This window comes from Megalopta genalis, unplaced genomic scaffold, assembly GCF_051020955.1.
Source record: "Megalopta genalis isolate 19385.01 unplaced genomic scaffold, iyMegGena1_principal scaffold0047, whole genome shotgun sequence".
Taxonomy (NCBI): domain Eukaryota; kingdom Metazoa; phylum Arthropoda; class Insecta; order Hymenoptera; family Halictidae; genus Megalopta; species Megalopta genalis.
The window spans coordinates 1,122,501-1,132,334 of NW_027476116.1; the positions used below are offsets into that span (position 1 = coordinate 1,122,501).

The 9,834-nt window shown below is 33.3% G+C and overlaps 1 non-coding gene across 1 annotated transcript in view; it reads right to left on the reverse strand.

The window, feature by feature from the left end:
• The window catches only part of LOC143261343 (small subunit ribosomal RNA), a 1,921-nt gene extending 1,873 nt beyond the window's left edge, over nucleotides 1-48 (reverse strand). Inside the window, exon 1 of the ribosomal RNA XR_013035487.1 lies at nucleotides 1-48. This exon is cut by the window's left edge and continues 1,873 nt beyond it. This is a non-coding gene — a ribosomal RNA (small subunit ribosomal RNA).
• Between the last annotated feature and the right edge of the window lie 9,786 nt (nucleotides 49-9,834).

Here is a 9,834-nt window from a genome sequence, read left to right on the forward strand (position 1 = left end):
CTTAATCTTTGAGACAAGCATATGACTACTGGCAGGATCAACCAGGGAACTATACAATATGTATATATAAAATGGACAAAATTTAAATCCTTTTCCATCGTCGCCTGTTTCATATATATATGTCAGGTCGACACACCACTTTTCTCTTTCAAATATGTACAAGTTTTGCCACATTCCGCGCTTGTAACATATCTTCTTTAACGCTCAATTTCTTTCATTTTTCTACCATACAGATATTTTACCGTACGCCCAAAAACGTACGTATTATATTTTTGTTCTATCGTAAAATCACATTTTTCTACGTACGCCAGCTTCGTACGTTTCTATCTTTGCCTTCATAAAATCACAAGATAATTTTATCTTCAAGAGTCTCGCTATTAACATCTTGTAAGATAAATGTACGTCCCAGCTAAAACGTACAAATACTTCAAGTTAAGTAATAATATATCATCGCTATTGACAAATTTTTAAGATCCAAGACACAGTTCTCTCTATATGTTTTAATATTTTTTATGTACTCAAATATATTCAAAGGAAAAAGTACATGGGTGATGCCATAGTCGTGGAAGCGCGTACGCTCACGCTGATCTTCTGACCGCCGGAAGCACGAAACCTCTGATCTGGGCAAAATCGGCAAGCCGAGGAAGAACGGACAGGACACATGCTGGACTGGCGAGAAAGCGTGTTCTTCCGCTCGCGCTAGGCATTTCGATTTCTGACACCTCTTGATTTAAAAAATCAGTTTTTTGATAGTTTTCTCTCTCCACTGGGCTATTCATTTTAGCCACAGTTTTCAATTGGTACGATTTGCTTCCAAATCTTACAGATGCATTTTAAAAAATTTTTCCATCGCTCGGACAGAAGAGTCGATTGCTCAGTGAGTACGAGTATACATACAAAGTGCATACGGGTAACCAACCCCGTAGGGCTTGCCACATATGGGCCATTCGGTCAAAGACACCGACCCGTGGCCACGCTGTGTGGAGAAAAGTCCGTAACGTAAACGGCACGAAACAGTCAGGACTGAAGCCCCGAAGGAGCTCTGAGACAGCTTCTCGACCGAGATCGTAGAATTGGCCCAAAACCCGCTCTGCTCCGTCCGCCTCGCACGGACCGTGTATCTCTTATAGAGATAGCACGCGCGCTTACGAGTGTAAACCGCCGCGGCAACAGACCGCCCGGCCGTGCTGTTGTAACATAGCGCGTGAACGAACGAAAAAAAAATTTATAGTAAACATTAAAATAAATTACACTACCGTAAACTAGACAAAAAATTACACATTTTTTCCCAATATGAAAATTTTCACAAACTCTTTAAAGTCCCATCGCATCGAGTAAACTTTTTTAATAACGCGTCCGCACGATTCTAAATGCTTAATCCATATGTGAAATCGTTCACTGATCACGAATATCGTATTTAAAAAAATTACAAAAATTTATTTTTCAAAATAATCAAAAAAAACCGAAAAATCACAAGAGTAAAGTACCATTATTTTAAACAACATGTCGTTCTAAATGCTTAATCCCTATGTAAAAAAGTTATTTAAGCAAGAATATGTAATTGAAAAAAATTAGAAAAATTTATTTTAGCCGTAAATCGAAAATAATGGGGACACCGGAGCTGTTCGAAGCGCCGAGACGCGCCGCGTACGGCCGAATATTTTCTAAGTCCCAACGTACCGATCAAGATTAAAGTACCATTTTCCTACATTAGATTTCGTTCTAAATGCTTAATCCCTATGTAGAAACGTTAGTTAAGCAAGAATATCGTATTTTTAAAAAAATCTAATGATAGGATTTTCCAGAAAATTGAAAAAACCGAAAAATGTCAAGAGTAAAGTGCCATTTTCTGACATTAGATTTCGTTCTAAATGCTTAATCCCTATGTAGAAACGTTAGTTAAGCAAGAATATCGTATTTTTAAAAAAATCTAATGATAGGATTTTTCAGAAAATTGAAAAAACCGTAAAATGTCAAGAGTAAAGTGCCCTTATTTTAAACAATGTATCGTTCTAAATGCTTAATCCCTATGTAAAAAAGTTATTTAAGCAAGAATATGTTATTGAAAAAAATTAGAAAAATTTATTTTAGCCGTAAATCGAAAATAATGGGGACACCGGAGCTGTTCAAAGCGCCGAGCGCGCCGCGTACGCCCGAATATTTTCCAAGTCCCAACGTACCGATCAAGAGTAAAGTACCATTTTCCTACATTAGATTTCGTTCTAAATGCTTAATCCCTATGTAGAAACGTCAGTTAAGCAAGAATATCGTATTTTTAAAAAAATCTAATGATAGGATTTTCCAGAAAATTGAAAAAACCGAAAAATGTCAAGAGTAAAGTGCCATTTTCTGACATTAGATTTCGTTCTAAATGCTTAATCCCTATGTAGAAACGTTAGTTAAGCAAGAATATCGTATTTTTAAAAAAATCTAATGATAGGATTTTTCAGAAAATTGAAAAAACCGTAAAATGTCAAGAGTAAAGTGCCCTTATTTTAAACATTATATCGTTCTAAATGCTTAATCCCTATGTAAAAAAGTTATCTAAGCAAGAATATGTTATTGAATAAAATGAGAAAAATTTATTTTAGCCGTAAATCGAAAATAATGGGTCGAGCGAATCGGTCGATTGCGCCGAGACGCGCTATGATGCAACAGACGAACGATTGGAACGCCCGAATATTTTCAAAGTCCCACCGTACCGATCAAGAGTAAAGTACCATTTTCCTACATTAGATTTCGTTCTAAATGCTTAATCCCTATGTAGAAACGTTAGTTAAGCAAGAATATCGTATTTTTAAAAAAATCTAATGATAGGATTTTCCAGAAAATTGAAAAAACCGAAAAATGTCAAGAGTAAAGTGCCATTTTCTGACATTAGATTTCGTTCTAAATGCTTAATCCCTATGTAGAAACGTTAGTTAAGCAAGAATATCGTATTTTTAAAAAAATCTAATGATAGGATTTTTCAGAAAATTGAAAAAACCGTAAAATGTCAAGAGTAAAGTGCCCTTATTTTAAACAATGTATCGTTCTAAATGCTTAATCCCTATGTAAAAAAGTTATTTAAGCAAGAATATGTTATTGAAAAAAATTAGAAAAATTTATTTTAGCCGTAAATCGAAAATAATGGGGACACCGGAGCTGTTCAAAGCGCCGAGCGCGCCGCGTACGCCCGAATATTTTCCAAGTCCCAACGTACCGATCAAGAGTAAAGTACCATTTTCCTACATTAGATTTCGTTCTAAATGCTTAATCCCTATGTAAAAAAGTTATTTAAGCAAGAATATGTTATTGAAAAAAATTAGAAAAATTTATTTTAGCCGTAAATCGAAAATAATGGGGACACCGGAGCTGTTCAAAGCGCCGAGCGCGCCGCGTACGCCCGAATATTTTCCAAGTCCCAACGTACCGATCAAGAGTAAAGTACCATTTTCCTACATTAGATTTCGTTCTAAATGCTTAATCCCTATGTAGAAACGTCAGTTAAGCAAGAATATCGTATTTTTAAAAAAATCTAATGATAGGATTTTCCAGAAAATTGAAAAAACCGAAAAATGTCAAGAGTAAAGTGCCATTTTCTGACATTAGATTTCGTTCTAAATGCTTAATCCCTATGTAGAAACGTTAGTTAAGCAAGAATATCGTATTTTTAAAAAAATCTAATGATAGGATTTTTCAGAAAATTGAAAAAACCGTAAAATGTCAAGAGTAAAGTGCCCTTATTTTAAACATTATATCGTTCTAAATGCTTAATCCCTATGTAAAAAAGTTATCTAAGCAAGAATATGTTATTGAATAAAATGAGAAAAATTTATTTTAGCCGTAAATCGAAAATAATGGGTCGAGCGAATCGGTCGATTGCGCCGAGACGCGCTATGATGCAACAGACGAGCGATTGGAACGCCCGAATATTTTCAAAGTCCCACCGTACCGATCAAGAGTAAAGTACCATTTTCCTACATTAGATTTCGTTCTAAATGCTTAATCCCTATGTAGAAACGTTAGTTAAGCAAGAATATCGTATTTTTAAAAAAATCTAATGATAGGATTTTTCAGAAAATTGAAAAAACCGTAAAATGTCAAGAGTAAAGTGCCCTTATTTTAAACATTATATCGTTCTAAATGCTTAATCCCTATGTAAAAAAGTTATCTAAGCAAGAATATGTTATTGAATAAAATGAGAAAAATTTATTTTAGCCGTAAATCGAAAATAATGGGTCGAGCGAATCGGTCGATTGCGCCGAGACGCGCTATGATGCAACAGACGAGCGATTGGAACGCCCGAATATTTTCAAAGTCCCACCGTACCGATCAAGAGTAAAGTACCATTTTCCTACATTAGATTTCGTTCTAAATGCTTAATCCCTATGTAGAAACGTTAGTTAAGCAAGAATATCGTATTTTTAAAAAAATCTAATGATAGGATTTTCCAGAAAATTGAAAAAACCGAAAAATGTCAAGAGTAAAGTGCCATTTTCTGACATTAGATTTCGTTCTAAATGCTTAATCCCTATGTAGAAACGTTAGTTAAGCAAGAATATCGTATTTTTAAAAAAATCTAATGATAGGATTTTTCAGAAAATTGAAAAAACCGTAAAATGTCAAGAGTAAAGTGCCCTTATTTTAAACAATGTATCGTTCTAAATGCTTAATCCCTATGTAAAAAAGTTATTTAAGCAAGAATATGTTATTGAAAAAAATTAGAAAAATTTATTTTAGCCGTAAATCGAAAATAATGGGGACACCGGAGCTGTTCAAAGCGCCGAGCGCGCCGCGTACGCCCGAATATTTTCCAAGTCCCAACGTACCGATCAAGAGTAAAGTACCATTTTCCTACATTAGATTTCGTTCTAAATGCTTAATCCCTATGTAGAAACGTCAGTTAAGCAAGAATATCGTATTTTTAAAAAAATCTAATGATAGGATTTTCCAGAAAATTGAAAAAACCGAAAAATGTCAAGAGTAAAGTGCCATTTTCTGACATTAGATTTCGTTCTAAATGCTTAATCCCTATGTAGAAACGTTAGTTAAGCAAGAATATCGTATTTTTAAAAAAATCTAATGATAGGATTTTTCAGAAAATTGAAAAAACCGTAAAATGTCAAGAGTAAAGTGCCCTTATTTTAAACATTATATCGTTCTAAATGCTTAATCCCTATGTAAAAAAGTTATCTAAGCAAGAATATGTTATTGAATAAAATGAGAAAAATTTATTTTAGCCGTAAATCGAAAATAATGGGTCGAGCGAATCGGTCGATTGCGCCGAGACGCGCTATGATGCAACAGACGAACGATTGGAACGCCCGAATATTTTCAAAGTCCCACCGTACCGATCAAGAGTAAAGTACCATTTTCCTACATTAGATTTCGTTCTAAATGCTTAATCCCTATGTAGAAACGTTAGTTAAGCAAGAATATCGTATTTTTAAAAAAATCTAATGATAGGATTTTCCAGAAAATTGAAAAAACCGAAAAATGTCAAGAGTAAAGTGCCATTTTCTGACATTAGATTTCGTTCTAAATGCTTAATCCCTATGTAGAAACGTTAGTTAAGCAAGAATATCGTATTTTTAAAAAAATCTAATGATAGGATTTTTCAGAAAATTGAAAAAACCGTAAAATGTCAAGAGTAAAGTGCCCTTATTTTAAACAATGTATCGTTCTAAATGCTTAATCCCTATGTAAAAAAGTTATTTAAGCAAGAATATGTTATTGAAAAAAATTAGAAAAATTTATTTTAGCCGTAAATCGAAAATAATGGGGACACCGGAGCTGTTCAAAGCGCCGAGCGCGCCGCGTACGCCCGAATATTTTCCAAGTCCCAACGTACCGATCAAGAGTAAAGTACCATTTTCCTACATTAGATTTCGTTCTAAATGCTTAATCCCTATGTAAAAAAGTTATTTAAGCAAGAATATGTTATTGAAAAAAATTAGAAAAATTTATTTTAGCCGTAAATCGAAAATAATGGGGACACCGGAGCTGTTCAAAGCGCCGAGCGCGCCGCGTACGCCCGAATATTTTCCAAGTCCCAACGTACCGATCAAGAGTAAAGTACCATTTTCCTACATTAGATTTCGTTCTAAATGCTTAATCCCTATGTAGAAACGTCAGTTAAGCAAGAATATCGTATTTTTAAAAAAATCTAATGATAGGATTTTCCAGAAAATTGAAAAAACCGAAAAATGTCAAGAGTAAAGTGCCATTTTCTGACATTAGATTTCGTTCTAAATGCTTAATCCCTATGTAGAAACGTTAGTTAAGCAAGAATATCGTATTTTTAAAAAAATCTAATGATAGGATTTTTCAGAAAATTGAAAAAACCGTAAAATGTCAAGAGTAAAGTGCCCTTATTTTAAACATTATATCGTTCTAAATGCTTAATCCCTATGTAAAAAAGTTATCTAAGCAAGAATATGTTATTGAATAAAATGAGAAAAATTTATTTTAGCCGTAAATCGAAAATAATGGGTCGAGCGAATCGGTCGATTGCGCCGAGACGCGCTATGATGCAACAGACGAGCGATTGGAACGCCCGAATATTTTCAAAGTCCCACCGTACCGATCAAGAGTAAAGTACCATTTTCCTACATTAGATTTCGTTCTAAATGCTTAATCCCTATGTAGAAACGTTAGTTAAGCAAGAATATCGTATTTTTAAAAAAATCTAATGATAGGATTTTCCAGAAAATTGAAAAAACCGAAAAATGTCAAGAGTAAAGTGCCATTTTCTGACATTAGATTTCGTTCTAAATGCTTAATCCCTATGTAGAAACGTTAGTTAAGCAAGAATATCGTATTTTTAAAAAAATCTAATGATAGGATTTTTCAGAAAATTGAAAAAACCGTAAAATGTCAAGAGTAAAGTGCCCTTATTTTAAACAATGTATCGTTCTAAATGCTTAATCCCTATGTAAAAAAGTTATTTAAGCAAGAATATGTTGTTGAAAAAAATTAGAAAAATTTATTTTAGCCGTAAATCGAAAATAATGGGGACACCGGAGCTGTTCAAAGCGCCGAGCGCGCCGCGTACGCCCGAATATTTTCCAAGTCCCAACGTACCGATCAAGAGTAAAGTACCATTTTCCTACATTAGATTTCGTTCTAAATGCTTAATCCCTATGTAGAAACGTCAGTTAAGCAAGAATATCGTATTTTTAAAAAAATCTAATGATAGGATTTTCCAGAAAATTGAAAAAACCGAAAAATGTCAAGAGTAAATTGCCATTTTCTGACATTAGATTTCGTTCTAAATGCTTAATCCCTATGTAGAAACGTTAGTTAAGCAAGAATATCGTATTTTTAAAAAAATCTAATGATAGGATTTTTCAGAAAATTGAAAAAACCGTAAAATGTCAAGAGTAAAGTGCCCTTATTTTAAACATTATATCGTTCTAAATGCTTAATCCCTATGTAAAAAAGTTATCTAAGCAAGAATATGTTATTGAATAAAATGAGAAAAATTTATTTTAGCCGTAAATCGAAAATAATGGGTCGAGCGAATCGGTCGATTGCGCCGAGACGCGCTATGATGCAACAGACGAACGATTGGAACGCCCGAATATTTTCAAAGTCCCACCGTACCGATCAAGAGTAAAGTACCATTTTCCTACATTAGATTTCGTTCTAAATGCTTAATCCCTATGTAGAAACGTTAGTTAAGCAAGAATATCGTATTTTTAAAAAAATCTAATGATAGGATTTTCCAGAAAATTGAAAAAACCGAAAAATGTCAAGAGTAAAGTGCCATTTTCTGACATTAGATTTCGTTCTAAATGCTTAATCCCTATGTAGAAACGTTAGTTAAGCAAGAATATCGTATTTTTAAAAAAATCTAATGATAGGATTTTTCAGAAAATTGAAAAAACCGTAAAATGTCAAGAGTAAAGTGCCCTTATTTTAAACATTATATCGTTCTAAATGCTTAATCCCTATGTAAAAAAGTTATCTAAGCAAGAATATGTTATTGAATAAAATGAGAAAAATTTATTTTAGCCGTAAATCGAAAATAATGGGTCGAGCGAATCGGTCGATTGCGCCGAGACGCGCTATGATGCAACAGACGAGCGATTGGAACGCCCGAATATTTTCAAAGTCCCACCGTACCGATCAAGAGTAAAGTACCATTTTCCTACATTAGATTTCGTTCTAAATGCTTAATCCCTATGTAGAAACGTTAGTTAAGCAAGAATATCGTATTTTTAAAAAAATCTAATGATAGGATTTTCCAGAAAATTGAAAAAACCGAAAAATGTCAAGAGTAAAGTGCCATTTTCTGACATTAGATTTCGTTCTAAATGCTTAATCCCTATGTAGAAACGTTAGTTAAGCAAGAATATCGTATTTTTAAAAAAATCTAATGATAGGATTTTTCAGAAAATTGAAAAAACCGTAAAATGTCAAGAGTAAAGTGCCCTTATTTTAAACAATGTATCGTTCTAAATGCTTAATCCCTATGTAAAAAAGTTATTTAAGCAAGAATATGTTATTGAAAAAAATTAGAAAAATTTATTTTAGCCGTAAATCGAAAATAATGGGGACACCGGAGCTGTTCAAAGCGCCGAGCGCGCCGCGTACGCCCGAATATTTTCCAAGTCCCAACGTACCGATCAAGAGTAAAGTACCATTTTCCTACATTAGATTTCGTTCTAAATGCTTAATCCCTATGTAGAAACGTCAGTTAAGCAAGAATATCGTATTTTTAAAAAAATCTAATGATAGGATTTTCCAGAAAATTGAAAAAACCGAAAAATGTCAAGAGTAAAGTGCCATTTTCTGACATTAGATTTCGTTCTAAATGCTTAATCCCTATGTAGAAACGTTAGTTAAGCAAGAATATCGTATTTTTAAAAAAATCTAATGATAGGATTTTTCAGAAAATTGAAAAAACCGTAAAATGTCAAGAGTAAAGTGCCCTTATTTTAAACATTATATCGTTCTAAATGCTTAATCCCTATGTAAAAAAGTTATCTAAGCAAGAATATGTTATTGAATAAAATGAGAAAAATTTATTTTAGCCGTAAATCGAAAATAATGGGTCGAGCGAATCGGTCGATTGCGCCGAGACGCGCTATGATGCAACAGACGAACGATTGGAACGCCCGAATATTTTCAAAGTCCCACCGTACCGATCAAGAGTAAAGTACCATTTTCCTACATTAGATTTCGTTCTAAATGCTTAATCCCTATGTAGAAACGTTAGTTAAGCAAGAATATCGTATTTTTAAAAAAATCTAATGATAGGATTTTCCAGAAAATTGAAAAAACCGAAAAATGTCAAGAGTAAAGTGCCATTTTCTGACATTAGATTTCGTTCTAAATGCTTAATCCCTATGTAGAAACGTTAGTTAAGCAAGAATATCGTATTTTTAAAAAAATCTAATGATAGGATTTTTCAGAAAATTGAAAAAACCGTAAAATGTCAAGAGTAAAGTGCCCTTATTTTAAACATTATATCGTTCTAAATGCTTAATCCCTATGTAAAAAAGTTATCTAAGCAAGAATATGTTATTGAATAAAATGAGAAAAATTTATTTTAGCCGTAAATCGAAAATAATGGGTCGAGCGAATCGGTCGATTGCGCCGAGACGCGCTATGATGCAACAGACGAGCGATTGGAACGCCCGAATATTTTCAAAGTCCCACCGTACCGATCAAGAGTAAAGTACCATTTTCCTACATTAGATTTCGTTCTAAATGCTTAATCCCTATGTAGAAACGTTAGTTAAGCAAGAATATCGTATTTTTAAAAAAATCTAATGATAGGATTTTCCAGAAAATTGAAAAAACCGAAAAATGTCAAGAGTAAAGTGCCATTTTCTGACATTAGAT